This window comes from Peromyscus leucopus, chromosome 23 (assembly GCF_004664715.2).
Source record: "Peromyscus leucopus breed LL Stock chromosome 23, UCI_PerLeu_2.1, whole genome shotgun sequence".
In the NCBI taxonomy this organism is placed as follows: Eukaryota; Metazoa; Chordata; class Mammalia; order Rodentia; family Cricetidae; genus Peromyscus; species Peromyscus leucopus.
In genome coordinates, this window is record NC_051082.1 from 39,575,146 (window position 1) to 39,592,900 (window position 17,755).

At 49.2% G+C, this 17,755-nt stretch overlaps 1 protein-coding gene across 2 annotated transcripts in view; it reads left to right on the forward strand.

The window, feature by feature from the left end:
• The first annotated feature begins 1,835 nt into the window (after positions 1-1,835).
• Positions 1,836-17,755, forward strand: part of Card11 (caspase recruitment domain family member 11) — a 128,985-nt gene continuing 113,065 nt past the window's right edge. For both annotated transcript variants that reach the window (XM_028887401.2, XM_037198435.1), the window contains exon 1: positions 1,836-2,065. The gene's annotated coding sequence lies outside the window, so the exon portion shown is untranslated. The remainder of the gene's footprint in view (positions 2,066-17,755) is intronic.

The following is a 17,755-nucleotide window of genomic DNA, read 5'->3' on the forward strand; positions in this document are numbered from 1 at the left end:
AGATCTCACTTTATCATCCTTCTAAACTTTCTGAAAATTTAACATTTTTTTAAGAAGATTTGGGTGGGGAGAAGCCAAGTCTTAGTGAGCTACACCTGCATTCAATCCCATCCATAAATGTCAAAAACCGAAGACTGAGTGAGAGAGAAGACCCAAAGGGAGCCTGAGCTTGCTTCCGGTTCTGGAGAGTTCATAACCAGGTGTTGTGGAATGATGCAGAACAAACTGGACATACAGACAGAAGAAAGGTAACCAAGCCATGTGATAGAACATAGATGAAGAGAAATAGGTTAATTTTTTTAAAAAAAGCCTAAGCTAAGGCAAAGCTTTCATAATTAATAACAAGTCTCCATGTTGTTATTTGTGAGCTGGTGGCCCCGATGAGAAAATACTATTATAACAAGAGACTGGGGATGAAACTCAGTAGAGAGAACCTGCCTAGAATCCCCCAGTGAGGGGCTGGGGTGTGGCTCAGTGGTAGAGCCCCTGCCTAGAATCCCCCAGTGAGGGACTGGGGTGTGGTTCAGTGGTAGAGCACCTGTCTAGAATCCCCCAGTGAGGGGCTGGGGTGTGACTCAGTGGTAGAGCACCTGCCTAGAATCCCCCAGTGAGGGGCTGGGGTGTGGCTTAGCAGCAGAATGCCTGCTTATTATGCAGAAGACCCTGGATTCAATCTCCATCCATTTAAAAATTAAAAGGAACAATGCTCCTAAATGGGCAAAACCCGTCTCAGCTGGGGCTGAGTGCGCTGCTACCAGGTGGGACAGTGACTGGAAGAGGACCAGGGCGTGGGGGAGACACAGAAGTCTCATGTTTTGATGGAACACGGTGTGGGTGTGAACTACACGTTTTGTTCAGGTGGGAAGAAGTTGTCACCCTGGTACGTGTGTTCTGTGTTCATCTGCACACACTGCAGTTGTCTTGAAGCATGTAGATTCCTTTCTCACCTGGCATGGGGCAGAGGGAGAGCTCTCCTTCATAGATTCAAAGGTTTCTTGAGGGCTTACCAGGTTAAGAGCTCCTGCTGGACAAACAGGTGGACCTGAGTTCAAATCTCAAGCACCCCCACAGAAAGCCAGGTTTGGCCAGGTCTGCAAGCCCAGACAGAGCCGTGGAGGAAATAGGGGTGCCACTGCGCTTGCTGGCCACTGGCCCAGCTCCAAGTCCAGCGAGAGACTGGAGGAAAGAAGGCAGCGTGATTCAGAAAGCCAGGCACAGACGGCATCTTCTAGAAACCAGTACAAATACACCCCACGCCCGCCCCACACTTTAATAAGTAATCACAATTAACCTTTCAGAGAGTGTGCTCCCAAGGCAAGCCTATTTCTCGGAGCCTAGGTTTAGGGATCATGTGCCAGCTATTTGTTTTAGGGGCATTGTCTTTCTGGTTCCTGGTTCCATTTCTGAGCAAACTTGAGTCTCCCGTGGTAGGAGCAGCTGTTGTCCTCCACGTTACCCCTCCCAGTGAAAAAATCCAAGACACCCCCCATTCCAAACCACCCTAGAAAACCTACAAAAGGGGGCTCCCCTCCTAAGCCCACACTGGAACCCCTTGGTTGATAGCTCAGGCTGGCCCAGCTTCACCCCGTCTAAAGTAGGTAGGTGGCCTGGCCACGTTGGACTCAGCACCCATGCCCCCTGACCCAGGGCCAGCAATGTCCCACCCCAGCCCCACCCCTTACCTCATTACAGCCAGGCCCCCAAAGCCTTAGGCTCACACCCCACCCCTCCCCCTTCCTTATCTCCTTTTCTAACCTTTTGCGATTTTTTTTTCAAGTCTCATTTCCTGTCAGGTTTTGCATTTTTCTTCCCCGCCCCTACCAGCCTATGACACACTTTCTCTCTGTCCCCCCCCTCTTCCCTCTCTCTCTCTCTTCCCTATGTCCTCCCTTTGAGTCTTCTCACCTCTGGAGTCCTGGCCCCTGGCATCCCCACGGGTCTCCAGAGCCCAGGGAAGGTGGCAACCTCCCACAAGCCTATGTTGGAGGCAGGAACCCAGCGCTGGAGGAAGCTGGAGGCCCGGGAGGAGGAAGCACTCGGAGCCTGAGGAGCATGAGCGCCCCAGGTAGGTGCAGCGGGGCCGGCGGGGGACAAGAGAAGATTGACGAGGGGATGCTTCGCGGACACTAGCTGTGCTCTAGAGGCAGCAGGGTAGGTGGTGTCAGGGGAAGTAAGGATTCCAGGCTTCAGCCCCCTCCCTGTCTCCCCCCCCCCAGCCCCTGCCAAGGGTTTGGGGCATGACCGGAGCCCCTCCTCATTCTCCCCACCCCAGCCACTCCCCGACACCCCCCCACCTGGTGCACCTGCCCCAGAGGCTGGAGTAGAAAAACTTGGCTGACACCTGAATGGCCGGAAGTTTGCACAGCCTAGCCTGACTCAGAGGCTCTTGAGAAGGTGGTCCTCCTTGTTCTCCAAAGAGAGGTGCCAGGGCAAAGGATGGCCCTCCTGTGGCCTGTATATTTGGGGACCAATGACCTGACACTTAAGGTCACCTCCCTGTGCTTGATGGGGAGGTTGAAGAGCTCATCTGTCCCTGGGAATGCAGGTTCTGAATGCGGGCGAGGGACACATTGCCTGGGGATGTGTTTCTGCTGTGAGGAGCAGAGGTGGCCACCTGCAGGGCTGCTTAGGACTGTTGCCTAAGCCTGCACTTCCTGTCACTGTCACAGCAGAGGGCCAACTCGCTCAGCATCAATCTCCATATGACCAGCCAGTTGGACTTGTAGTTTGAAAAAAAAAAAAAATTTTTTTTCTTGTGACATTTATGACTTTTCTGGGAGGTCTGACCTACTGCAAAGGTGGGGGAGGGGCCCCTCACCCAGCGTTTATTTAGTACCTTCTCATGCGTAATGAGTGCTGGAAATCCCAGGCGGTAAATCAGTTAGTGTATGGACAGGAATCCAACTACCCTGCTTCACCCTGGTGCCTTCCCTGAATCCCAGTTGTCTCTATCCCCAAGGCATCCGTGAAGAGAAAACAGACCCCCCTTGGGCCTGTGATGGGTGCTTCCAGGGTAAAGCCAGCAGCTCTCAGCCTTGCAACATCACAGGGAAGTGCTCTCTGCACCTGTACAGATTCTGTTAGCAAAGCGTCGGAAAGACGGGCTGGTCCATCACCACCCCCGCAGCTTTGAGCCTGCACAGGAACGATCCTCCTTGTGACTGAAAAGGGAAATCATTAGAGCAAATGCCTGTAGGCAAAACTCACAAGGTTGCCAGGCGCTCTGGAAGCTGAGGCCGGAGGACTGGGAGTTCCAGGCTAGCCTGGGCTATTCAGAGAAAGCCTAGAGAGACAAACCCCTCTCATGAGGATGCCAGCGCTTTTGTCTGAGTCAACCAGTGAGTACTTCCTGAGTGGCTCCGTGCTTGATCCGTGGGGGCCACAGAAGAAATATAAAACGTGAGGCTGCTGGCCTTGAGACGCCTGTCTCACAGGCAGTGTGCTCTGTTGGCAAAGAACTCAGAGGAAGAGTACGGGAGACACTCCAGAGGTCAGTAAGGCTCCCAGGCTAAGGCAGGCTGGCGATGCTTGGGCTTCCTTCTCCACTTTCCTGTGCGGCTTTGCAGCACCTTTCCCACAAGAGGGCTTTGCATGGGACTGAGGGTCTGTTCTGAGAACAGAAGGTGAGATGAAGGTCCATCACTGAGCCACACCCCAGCCCCTCACTGTGGAGTCTAGGCAGGTGCTCTACCACTGAGTCACACTCCAGTCTGACTTTTATTTTCTTCTCTCTGTCTCTCTGTCTCTCTCTCTGAGACAAGATCTCACCTATCCAGGCCACCTCTTTTAATTCTTTGAATTTATTTTGTAGCTTATGCTAGCTTTCATCATGCCATCCTCCTGCCTCAGCCTCCAGAGTATCTGGGAAGATAGGATAGGCTTTCACTACCAGGCCCAGCTTCCCCAGTGTGTTTTTTTTTTTTAAAGAAAACAAACAAACAAAAAACAAAATAAAAAACCAAAACCAAAACAAAAAGCTGCCCTTGCTTTACCTCTCTCACTATGAAGGTCAAGATGGGCGTGGTTATGTCTTATATGGGCCAGTTTCCCAGACAGCCCCCCCCCCAGGCTCAGACCACAGTTTGGCTTGCTGTTAGTCAGACTTGAATTAAATATATAGGTAGGCTTAAGGGGAGAGGGCGGAAGGGGCCAGGGTTCCATCTTCAGGGTCTGAGGTCTGGATTGGTTGAAAGGCCTGGGGCCGTCTTGCTGCCTGTTGAGTTCTGGGATGCCATTCTCTACTAGAATACCAACCTTGCTGTTTTCAGCATCCTCCATGGCAGTGGTTCTCAACCTGTGGGTGGTGACCCCTTCAGGGGTCAAGTGAACCTTTAACAGGTGTCAACTAAGACCTTGAAAAACACCCAGAGATTCACATTGTGACTCACAAGAGCAGCAAAATTACCGTTATGAAGTTGCAACGAAAATAATTTTATGTTTGGGGGTCACCACAACATGAGGAACTCTATTAAAAGGTTGCAAAACTAGGAAGATTGAGAACCACGGCTCTGTGATATTAGGGACAATGATGGAAGATGTCCTGGGGCTAGAGACATGGCTCAGTGATCAAGAACAAGTACTGCTCTCACAGACAACCTGTGTTCATTTTCCAGCAGACACATCACAGCTCACAAACACCTGGAAGTCCAGTTCCAGGAGACATAACACCCTCTTCTGGCCTCCATGGGCACTGCACTTACATGTGAATACCCACACACAGACATACAAATACACACGTTATTTGAAATACATCCTTTTTAAATTTTTTTAAAGGGAAGATGGACCTGCCACTCACTGCCTTTGCTGTTGATAGCCAAGCCCCAGGCACAGATCCAAGGTTAAAGTTTGAGGCCAGCTTCAGAGGCACAGGGCCACAGACTACTCACACTATAGCCCAGCAGAGTAGGCTTCCTTGCCCAGGCTACCTCAGCCTCGCTTTCCCTATTTATAATTCAAGATTGTGAGAATTAAAAGAAATCAGAGATTCGTGCTCGGGAAATCTACCCTGGAAATGAACTGCTCTTACTTGTGTGGCTGCATGGCTCAAGCTGGCTGGAAAGTTCTAGGATTTATTGAAATCTGGGAATCAAAAGAAAAGCAAAAAATAGCTTTCAAAAAAGCCCCTCACAAAAATGCTTTCTGCTGAAGAAAATTGACAGGGTTTTGTTTGGATTTTTTGTATGCTAGAGATTGGAGCAAGGGACTAACTCAAGTTAGACAAGGGTTCTATTACTAAGCCATGTCTCCATATCCCCTTACTGGGGGATTCTATGCAGGTGCTCTACCACTGAGCCACACCCCAGCCCCTCACTAGGGATTCTAAGCAGGTGCTCTACCACTGAGCCACACCCCAGCCCCTCACTGGGGGATTCTAGGCAGGTGCTCTACCACTGAGCCACACCCCAGCCCCTCACTGGGGGATTCTAGGCAGGTGCTCTACCACTGAGCCACACCCCAGCCCCTCACTGGGGGATTCTAGGCAGGTGCTCTACCACTGAGCCACACCCCAGCCCCTCACTGGGGGATTCTAGGCAGTGATCTACCACTGAGAGCACATCCTTGACCCCACAGAAAAATGACAAGGAACAGATTCCCAGGTGCCATCCTCTTCATCCAGCCAGGCCATGTGAGGGCAGCACAGATCTTACAAGCCACCTATGCAGAACATAGCCCGTACGCACCCCCACATGCTCCTCTGGGGACCCTGCTCTCTGGCCCCGTGGTTTTAATGGGTGACTGTTTTCAGAAAGGTAACCTTTCAGACAGTGATTTGCTCAAGGGCTCAGAGATTATAGCTGTCCCTCTTAGACTTGTGTAATGGGTGGCCGAGGCCCAATGCCAGGAGTAATAAAAGCTCACCACCAGGTCCCGCTGCCTGGCAATTGCTCTCTCTTCCCGCCTTTGACTCCTCCTCCTATCGCAGCTACGTCTGCTCCACTGCAATACTGTGGCCCACACATCCATTCCTAACTAGCTGGTGCTCCCGGCAGGTTGCGCAAGAGGAGGGTGTGCAAAGTTCATTTCTAGTCCCCAACCGTATACTTTATGTGTTAGGATAGCATCCACCTTCCTGCTTCGCTCTCACTGAGGAATATGCAGGCATTAGAGTGAAGGCCACCTCCACCCTACATCCTTCTCACACCTACAGGGAACGGAGCCAGCACCTGCCGGAACTCTTGCGTTCTCCGGGCACTGCCACCCCTAGTAGTGACCTCACTGTTAGGAAACAAGATGCTTTACGAGAAAATCTAGGGACCTGGAGCCAGAAGATGAGCCTCCTGTCCCAGCTCTGTTCCCTATGAGGCATGGGACCTCGGCAAAGTGCCACATATAACACACCAGGGCCCGCAGAGATGGCCGAAGCCTTGTTGCTCTTGCAGAGGGCCTGGGTTCGGTTCCCAGCACCCTCACGGCAGCTCACAGCTGTCTCTAATTCCATTTCTGAGGTACCCGACACCCTCTCTGGCCTCTGTGGGCACTGGGTGCACACGTGGTACCTGCACATACATGAAAGTAAAACACATAAAATAAAAAATATATAAATCTTGAAGCATAAAATTACCCTGCCAACCTAGAGAAACGGCTCAATAACTCATTTGCTTTGCAAGCACGAGGTACTAGCACTTACGTAAAAATCCGGGGCATGTTGGCATGCAATCTTAATCTCAGAGCTGAGGATGCAGAGACAAGCAGATCCCTGTAAGGCCAGCCATGGCCTGACTGATAAACTGTAGGCTAATGAGAGGCCCTGTCCAGAGGTGGACGATGATGATGTCATTCCTGTTGACAATGGTTAGAAGCCTGAGTGAGGCAGGAGGTTGACAAGTTCAAGTCCAACAAGGGCTCCAATGAGTTCAGACAATCTGGGCAACTTAGGGAGACCCTGTCTGTCTAAACTTAATTTTAAAAAGAAGTAAAGGTGTCATCCCTAAGTTAACACAGATGCTGCTTTCTTGTGAAGTCACTGTGTCACAGTGCTCCAGGGCATCTGCTTCCAAGTTTTCTGGTTGCTTTAATTGTTATGAGGACAAGAAATAGAACAACATTAAAGGTGCAATGCACAGTAGATCCTTGATATGTAAAGAGCACTTGTAAATCAATTACACTGGAATCTGTTAGCTTTATCCTGAAGGGTACAAACAAAAGTTATTTTAGCATGTGTGAGATAGATGGTCCCTTTCAAAGTGACTCAGCTCTAGGCCACAGACAGAACAAGTGTGTGGGTGGCACAGGATAGACCTGGGTGGAACCTCACCTACTCCAGAGGAAGAGTTCAGCCCAGCAGGGAAAGTGCTAAAGGAGACAAACAGAAAAGAGGCGGAGCAATCAGCACATGGTTGCGATGAGTCCACCTGAAATAATGTGTGAAATGATTCTGAAGAGGGTGCTGGACCGGAAACACGCGACACAGCATGATGGGAAAAAGCGAGGCAGGAAAGATACCTGGCCACGATGTTGGGGATGGAAAGTTCAAGGCCAGCCTGGGCTGCCTAACAAACTGGGTTGAGGAGAGGGCTGCTCATTGGGTAGAGAGCAGGCTGCACAGATGTGAGGTCCTGGCAGATATCTAGCCCTCGCATGAAAGCTGAGCGCTGTGGTGGGCTTTCCTTAGCCTGCCAGCTCTAGGTAAGGGGAGCTGAGACAGGAGAGTTATCCAGTCTGGAGTATCAGTGAGCTCCAGTTCAGTGAGAGATGGTCTCAAAATATCAGGCAGAGAACAGCGGAGTCAGTGTCTGCTCTCCACAGGCAGGCACATGGGTGAGTGTGCATACACACTCATGTGCACACACAAAGTAGGAAAGACAGAGATAGGAGAGAGGAGGGAGGTAGAGGAGAGGGTTTGGTGAAACCCAGTCACGGCACAGAGCAGGGGCTCCAGCAGCTTCGTGCATGGTTTACAATATACATCAGCACGTAAAGGAATAAACCTCACAGCTGCAGAATTCTGCTTGTGTGCCACTGTCTCATAGACAAGCTTGCATGCACAAGCATGCAAAGATCTGTGCACACAGATGTTCACGCAGGGGCAGTTCATACAGGGTAGCCATGCAATGGATGCTGTGAGGGCATGGATAAGAACGGGGTGCACTTGTGGGGACCCTTATTAGGTCAGTGTGTGGAGTACGACACCAAAATGCCTACAAGATGCTACTTATGGCGGGACCTCTAGGGCAGGTAGGAAGCTTGGGGGCTGAAAAGGTTTATCTTGGACCCTTTTCTTTCACCCAAAATGTGTATGGTTTGTGATTGTATACATGTGTGTATGCATGTGTATTTGTGTCTCTGTGTGTATATATGTGTATAGGCATTGTATGTGCATGTGTACCTGCATGTATACATGTGTGCGCATGCACGTACATGTGTGGGCATATAGAAATCAGAGGTCAGCCTCTGGTATTGTTCCTCAGGAGCTGTCCAGTCTGTTTTTGAGACAAGGTCTCAGCAGCCTGCGGCTCACCTAGTAGGCTGGACTGGCTGGCCAGTGAATCCCAGGGATCCTCCTGTCTCCATCCCGGAGCTGGAGTTTCAAGCGTGACCACCTTTTATGTGGTGCTGAGACTGAACTCAGGTCCTCACGATTGCACAGCAAGAGCTCTGCTGAGAGAGCCACAGACCCCGGCTCCGGCCCTTGTCTGAGACGTTTGTACAGCTGAGTTGAGTTCTAGCTTTCGGAGATTCCAACTCACCGAGACCTAGCAGCGTTTCCTTTGGTGCTGAGTATCTTTTTCAACTCTGTCCCCCCATGAGAGCAATGCGAGGAACCCAGGTTGTGGCCTCTGTTGTGATGCAAAACCAATGCCCATCAGTAGTGAAACAAACAAACAAACAAAAAAACCCTTTATTTTACTTCATTTATTATTGTTGTTGTTGTTGTTGTTTTAGGGTTTCTATTGCTGTGAAGAGACTCCATGACCACAAAAACTCCTATAAAGAAAACATTTCATTGGGGCTGGCTTACAGTTTCAGAGTTTCAGTCCATTATCATCAGGATGGGGAGCATGGCGGCATGCAGGCAGATGTGGTGCTGGAGCTGAGAGTTCTACATTTTGACTCAGAGGCAACAAGAAGTTGACTGACTGTCACACTGAGGGAAGCTTGAGGAAAAGAGACCTCAAAGCCCGCCCCCACAGTGTCACACTTCCTCCAACAAGGCCACACCTCCTAATAGTGTCACTCCTTTGGGGGCCATTTTCTTGCAAACCATCACCATTATTATTATTATTATTATTGGTATTTTGCTTGCATGTATGTCTATGCACCACATGGGTGCCTGGTGCCCACAGAGGCCAGAAGAGGACATAGAATCCACTGGGACTGAAATTACAGATGGTCGGGAGCCACCACATAGGTGCTGGGAACTGAACCCGGGTCAGGGGTTTTAATCACTGAGCCATCTCAGCAGCCACCACTTATTTATGTGTTTTTTTTATTTATCTGTTTTGACACAGGGTCTCACTATACAGCCCGGGCTAGCCTGGACCTAGCTGTGTAGACCGGTCTAGTCACAGAGATCCTCCTGCCTCTTGCCAGGATTAAAGGTGTGGGCCACCACACCACACCTGGCATCATTTCTTTTCTTATTATTTTTGTATGTATGTGTGAGTGTCCATGCACATGTGTGTGCAAGTGTGCACATAGGTGTGAAGTCAGAAGAGGATTTCAGGCCTCCTACCCCATCACTCTGCACCTTCTTCTCCTGAGAGACACAAACCTGGAGCCAGGCTGACTGGCAGCAAGCCCCAGCAATCCAACTGTTTCCCCTGACCCCACATGGTACTGGAATTACAGACAAGCATGTGACCACACCCAGCTATGATGTGGGCGCTGTAGATTTGAACTCAGATCCTCCTCATTGTGGCTCAGCAAACACTCTCACTGAATCATTTCCCTGGCTCAGGATTTGATTTCATCAAGATAGAACATACACTGTATGCTACGGCCTCACACATACAGCTCCATGGGTTTGGTGTGGTTTTCTTAGACTGGGCCACAGAAGGCAATTTTCACACACAAAATTATTTTGAGCAGGTTCCCCCATCGCCCTCCCCTGCCTGTCTCCTCCCCCACCTTGTTCCCCTAGTTAGTTTCAATTCTCTTTCTGCGTCTTCTGCACAGAGTGATTTTGTGCAGCTATAGAAAATCTAGGACAAGAGAGATTTCATGTATACATGTGGAGCCAAGCATTAGGGACAGACCATTCATAGACACCCAGGGTGTCTCTCACAAGCCCTCCCAATAGCCAGCCCCAATGTGAACTGTCCCCAATGTGGACTGTCCCCTACGTTCCGTGAGCCTTGCTTCATCTTCCCTGACCTTCACACAAACACAGTCGTACGCGATAGTCTCTCTCTCTGGCTTCCTTTACTCAGCAGGTCTGGGGAACTCCTCCATGGCTACACAGCACATTCTACATATTAATCATATTTTTCCCCATTCCACCATCAGTAAGCATGTCTATGTGGTGAAAGATACACACTGGCCTGGGAATACAGCTCAGTGGTAATGTGCTTGCCTAGCCAGTGTGAGACTCTCGGTTTAAAGCTCAGCACTGAAAACAAAACAAAAAGTGTGCTTAGGCTAGGCAACCAGCTTGGTTAAGTCCAGTTTCACTGGCAATGTCCCAAGCATCCTAATCAAAATCAGTAGATACCTCCTCCTCCTGGGTGGTCTGAGTGAAAATGGCCCTGTAGACTCACATATTTGAATGTTTGCTCCCCAGTTGGTGGAACTGTTTGAGAAGGATTAGGAGGTGTGGCCTTGTTGGAGAAGGTGTGTCATTGGGGATGGGCTTTGAGATTTCAAAAGCCCGTGCTGGGCCTAGTCTGTTTCTCTGCCTCCATCTTTTGGATCAAATGTAAGCTGCTCTCAGCTACTGCTCCAGGGCCATACCTGCCCACCACCATGTTCTCTGCCATGACGGTCATGGACTTGCCCTCTGAAACTATAAGCAAGTCCCCAATTAAATGCTTCCTTTTATAAGTTGACTTGGACATGGTATCTCCTCACAGCAACAGAACAATAACTAAGACACCTCCCCAGCATGCTTAGCCAAGACACTGACTTTGACGTCATTGTCACAGTGTCTTCATGGCCTGTTTGGTTGGATGCTTTCTGGTCTTGGCATCCATGGTGAACACAAATGTGGGATTGTCCTCTTTCTCATAGAGGAGCCCATTAGTGGGGGATGGGATGGCCAGCTGTGCTCTGTGTGCTTCTCCTAGTGGCTGGCTTCATGGCCAAGGGGTCTTAGAGTCTCTCTTTTATTAGACAGTTTTGGGGTCCACATGGCACAGCTTATGTATGGTGGTCAGAGGACAGCTTGTGGGAGTCAGTTCTCTTCTCCACCATGTGAGCCCCAGAGATCAGAGATGAATTCAGGTTGTCAGGCTTGGCTGCAAGCACATTAACTTTTCGGGCAATCATACCAGCACTATTTGTGTTTTAGTCTGCTGGGCTAGCAGCCTTGAGAGTTAGGGAATTATTACTAGTACAAAGTAAAACTGCATTGTATTGACACTGGTAATTCACTTGTTGCCTCCAGAAAGGGTTTTGTAACTCACTAAAGCCTTAGAAGAAGAAATGGCTTTTTAAAAAAGATAGTTGCATGTAATTGGGCATTTGGTTCTGGGGAAATGCTTGATTGAGTAACAGTGGCATTACATGAGTCTTCCCAAGCCCTCTATCTCCAGTTCTCAGTTGTTTTAGAAAAAAACAAGTTGTTGGGCCAGCAAGATGGCTGGGGGCCAGGGGTGAGAGGGAGGGCAGGGCCCACAAGGTTGAAGGAGAAAACCAGTTGTCTTCTGACCACAATACACACACTATTGACAGGAGTCCTTCTGCGTATGCACACACATATACATATTGAATGCAATTCAGAAAAATCAACTTGTGCTGGGCAGGATGGTACATGCTTGTAATCCTGGGCTTAGGAGGATGAAGCAAAAGTATTGCAGATTTGAAGCTAGCCTGAGCTACATGGTGAGTTCCAGGTCAGCCTGAGCTACATCAGGCTTGGCAGCAAACTCCTTTATTTTCAAAGATCTTTGTTTGCTTGCTTGCTTGCTTGTTTGTTTGTTTTGAAAACAGATGAGGGAGAGGTCTGGGAAGTGGCTCCAGGGGTAAGAGCACTTGCTGTGCAAGCATGGGGACCTGAGTTCAAAGCCCCAGCATCCATGTAAAAAGCCCAAAATGGCTGCACACTCCAGCAACCCCAGCATTGGAGGCTGGAGACAGGCAGATAGGGAGCCTGCTGGCTGATCATCCTTGCTGACTGAGCTTCCAGTTCAGTAAGAGACTATGTCTCAAGGCATGAAGGCACAGTGATAAAGGAAGACACTGCCAACACACACACACACACACACACTTGCTGAGATGTTTTAAATTCCACCTTAAATAAATAATTAAGTACCTTATATTGTTTAATATCCTTTAAGGGAGGGTCTTTGAATTGAGTTTGGATCACTGAGCCGCAGGGCAATCTTGGCCAAGTTCCTTCACTCCACAGAGACTCAGTCTTCTCTTTATTCAAAGGAGAAGATCAAATGGGACTTGAAGCTGACAGGGATTCCATTTTGCAGGCCAGTTCCAGTCAGCTGGTAATGGCTTCCAGGAGCACTTCATAGAGAATCCAGGCTTGGTGGTAGGAAATTCTGATATCAATTGTTGATGTCTGCTGTGGTCAGGCATCTGAAAGGGGCAGCCTGGGCACTCTTTCCTCTTCTCTACCAGCTATAAAACTCCATGGTGACCTCGTGACTTTGAACAAATCACTTCACTGCCCCCAAGATTTTGTTTCTTCATGAAACAAGATGAAGATGAATAATCTTTGCCTTCCTGCTCTACAAAATTGCTCAGAGGCGCTTACGAACTAAGTGGGTGAAAAATGGTGATGGGAGCAACCGAGCCTTCTGTAAAGTGAAGGTTGATTTTTATTAATTGACCTCTCTGGGCATGTATCCTGTCATCAGTCGTGGAGTCTTTTGCACCAGCCTTTACTCTGACCTTGAGCATCCTCCTCCAGCTTCCCTTCCTCTGGAAGATGGGGCCATTTGACTTCCTGGAGGTCAGAGAGAAATGGAGTAAATACAGATATTGGGTACAGGCTATGGTCCTTCAGTAATGCGGGATCTTTCTATCTTTAACAGTAGTGTGTGTGTGTGTGTGTGTGTGTGTGTGTGTGTGTGTGTGTGTTTACTTGTGCATGTGTATATGGCAGACAGAGGTCAACCTTGAATGTCATTCTCAAGAGTCATCCATCTTGAATTTTTCTTTTTCTTTCTCTTTCTTTTCTTTTCTTTTTCTTTTTCTTTTTTTTTTTTTTTTTTTTTTTTTTTTTTTTTTTTTTTTGGCAGTAATTGGTGGAGAGGGGCAGGGGTTGCATGCCACAGCATGTGTGTGGAGGTCAGAGGATAATTTGTAAGAAGTTGGTTCTTTCTTTCTACCACAAGGTCTCAAGAGTCACTCTGGTTCATCAGGCTTGGCAGCAAGCTCCTTTATTCTCAAAGACATCTCCCTGGCCCTCATATTGTTTTTGGGGGGGCAGAATCTCTCACTGAAACCTGGAGTTAGCCAATTTAGCAAGGTTGGCTGGTCACAGAGCTCCAAGAAGCTACCCACACCCAATTCCCCAGCACTGGGATTACACAATCACACCACCACACTCAGCCTTTTCACATGGCTTTGGGGAGTTGAACTTGCTTGCACAGTGAACCCTTTACCAACTGAGCCATCTCCCTGGGCCACAACTCAACATCTTTAATACCTGGCCAAGTGCAAGTTCAGAGTTCCTTCTTGCATACTGGAACCCCCAAAGCTCCTGGTCCATACTACTGCCCTTGCCAGTGATGCCGCTGCCTACTAGATGGGAGAAACATCCTCCCCAAATTCATCTTCTTTTTCCTTAAGGGTCCATCCTCCTTCTGCAGATCTCTACAGTGAATTGAGTTCCCCAGTTGAGTAGTTAGGAGCACTCTGTCATTCTGGCGGCTGTGTCGGGAAGCTCTGGTGAATCAGTGGGATCAACCCACACCTCCAGTACAAACACCCAGACACATCTATCTTTGTCACCCGACAAACAGCCCTGTCCCTAAATCCACAAGCCCGCTTCCTTTCTTCTTGAATGCTGCTAGCCTCTTACGCCATATCCCATAGAGAGCCTGTGGGTTGCTGGATCCTGTGTGTATTAATGTCTCCCAACACTTCCTGGGAACTCTCTGTCTGTTGTTTGGTTTGAGCAAAGCTTTGAGGTGCTTCTTCTTGCCCATGGTGTATACCAAGTTGGATTTGCTGACTAGTTGTCCAGACCCTTACTTGCTAGCTTGTGTGTTTTATGGTAATCATCTCTCTTTCTGCTTTTTACTTCGGGCTTTTGTGGTGAGCAGTGTTTGTTGTGGTGTGAAATGATATACATTCAGAATTTTCCAAGACACAAAAGCATAGGCCTTTTTTTTGGGGGGGGGAGGGCGGTCCTGGTTTGATTTTTTTTCTTTTTCTTTTAGCAACAGATAAATAGAGGACTTGAGTTTCCTGCCATGCTGGAAACACTGAATCAGACTCTTGTTTTCTTTAAAATCTGAAAAGCTCAGCCAGGAGTCAAGAATCAAAGAGGCTGTTGAAGGTAGTATCTGATAGGCTGAGGTACACCCCCTTCCTAGGGACTGCTGAAGCAGAGGTGTGTGTCCACTCACACAGACACTCAGCTTGCCTAACTAAAGCGCTCCTTCTAGAAGGAGCAGCAGCAGTTGGATATAGTAACACTAAGACAAAGACAGACAGATCCCTGGGGCACAATGGCTGGTCAGACAGCCTAGCCAAACTGGGGAGCCCCAAGCCAGTTAGAGGTCCTGTTTCAAGAGTAACAAGGTGGCTGGCTCCTGAGAAGCAACATGCAGGTTGTTCTCTAGCTTACACACACACACACACACACACACACACACACACACACACACACATACATGTATACCCACAGGAACACACACACACACACACACACACACACACACACACACAAATAAGAAAATTACTGGGCCAGCTCAACAGGTAAGGGTGCCCCACATGGTAGAAGGAGTGAACAGACTCCCGAGAGTTGTCCTCTACCCTCCACACATGCACCAGGGCACCTACATGCTTGTGTGAGCACACGGGAGCACACGCAAGTGATAAAACATTAAATGCTGTAGGAGCTTGAGCAGTGCTTGTCACTTCTCCTATGATTTGTTCGTTCCTTCAGGCAGTTCAATGCCCGGTGTCATCCACAGAGAAACTGTTGTGATGAGCATGCCCCTGTCATTACCAGCCCCGGGACCTCAGACAGCTCACTGAACTGCCCCTCCATCCTCATCTATGAGGATAAGTCAGGAGTTGGCCCCCATCTGTAACCCCCAGCTCTCAGGAAGCGGAGTAGAGGGATTGGGAGTTCAAGGTCGTGCTCACCTACATAGTGAGTGTGAGGCTAGCCTGGGCTGGGTAAGACCCTGTCTTGAAGAGGAAGAAGAGGAGGTGGTAAGCTAGAGAGAGGACGGGAAGCAGGCAGGCAAGCCAACAGGTCCCAGGGCCTCACAGAATTGGGGCAGTCATCTCAAGAAGGGGCTCCTGGTAGATGGGGAGCCCACCTCCTTCTCTCCCTTCTTGCTCTCTTTCATACCCACTTTTTCCCGTTCACTATGGGGTGAAGCCATAAGCAGATCCTCACCAAATGTGGCCCCTTGACCTTGGACTTCACAGCCTCTACACCCACAAGCCAAAGACATTGCTGTTCATTGTACATGACCCAGTCTATGGTTTTCTGTTCCAGCAGAAGTGTGGTGGACTAAGACACATGCACACACACATCCCATATCAACACAGACACACAATACCATACATATACAATGCTATACATACAATGCATAAACACACACATATACACACATATGCACTTAACACACACCCAGAAACTACCACGTACACTCCGGGATGTACTAATAATTCAGGAGGTGGGAACTGGAAATATGGCTCAGTGGGCAGAGCACTTGCCTAGCATGCATAAGGCCCTGTGTTCCATTCCCAGTGTTGGCTAAATCAGGTATAGTGACATTTACCTGTAATGGTGGCATTGAGGAGATAGAGGCATGAATATCATAAGTTCAAGGTCATCCTTGACTACATGGTGAGTTTGAGGCCAGGCTGGACTGCATGAGACCCTGTCTCAAAAAAGTGTATCAGTGAAGAAAAGAAAGGTCTCCACCCCGTGCATATCATCTGGTGTCATAGTTAGCACTTAATAGACCAGACTCCCCTGGAAAAGGTCTCAAGTACTGTCTTTATCAGACTGGTCTGTGGATGTGTCTGTAAGGGATTGCCCTGACTGCTGTGGGAGGGCCTCACCCACTGTGGGCAGGACCATTCCCTTGGCAGGTGGTCCTTAGCTAAAGAAGGAAGTTAGCGAACAAGCCGGCAAGCTGCATTCCTCCATGGTTTTCTCCTTCAGGCTCCTGCTTGAGTTCCTGCCCTGACTTCCTTCAGTGATGGACTGTGATCTGGAGGTGTGAGCCACACAAACCCTTTCCTCCCTGAAGCTGCTTTTGGTCGAGTGTTCCACCGCAGCAGCAGAAAGGACACCACATCTGTTGAGATAGATGGGGAACAGCCAGGTGCAAGACAGCACACTTGCTTTGATGATGAGCTAGGGAGCAGGTTGACCAGAAGGAGTTCAACAAGATCTCCTGGAGCTGGGAGAAGTTGAAATGACAATGGGAACATGAACAAATTTTGGTGTGGCAGATGAGTGGGAAAAATGGCCTATACAAGGCTGGGGCAGGGCCAAGATGGGGCTCAGCATGAGGCCCTGATCCTGTCCCCAGAACCCATGTCATTTAAAAAGAAAAAAAAAGCAAGGCAGTGTACCTCTGTAATCCAGTGCCAGGGAGGTGGACACAAGTGGATCCCTGGGATTCACTGGTTAGCCAGCCCAGCCTAATCTGTGAGCTCTGAGTTCAGTGAGAGACCCTGCCTCAAAAACAAAGTGAGTGTGGGGAGATGGGTCGGTGGGTGAGAGTGCTGGTGTGCAAGTGTGAGGACCTGAATTCGAATCTCCAGCATCCAGGTAAAAAGTTGGGCATGGCTGTGCACACCTATAACCCAGCACTGCGGGGAATGGAAACAGGAGGATTGGGGTGTCTTGCTGGCTGCCAAGCTAGCTCCGGGATCAGAGAGAGACCTCATCTCAAAGGAATATGGCAGGGAGTGACAGAGCATGGCATTTGATGTTCTTCTTCAGCCTCTACATGAATGCATGGCCACCTGCACACACACACACACACACACACACACACACACACACACACAGCTGAGGAAGACATCTGACTTCAATCTCTGACCTCCACATGTGTGAGCGCACACACACAACACACACAAACAAGCTAGAAGACATCGACAACTCTGACCCACAGTGTGAGCACACACACATATTACACACACACACACACACAGCTGAGGAAGACATCTGACTTCAATCTCTGACCTCCACATGTGTGAGCACACACACACACACACACACACACACACCACACACACACACCCCTCCTCCACCACACACACACACACACACACACACACACACAGCTATAGCTAGTGTTGTGTGTATTTTAAAAAATAAAAGATATGAGGACATGGGGACAAGGGTGGAAGGCCATGCCACCACAAGCTCGGGATGCTGTGCCAAGAAGGGCAGATGCTGTCCTACAGGCGAAGCTGAGCCACTGGGGCATTGGAGCAA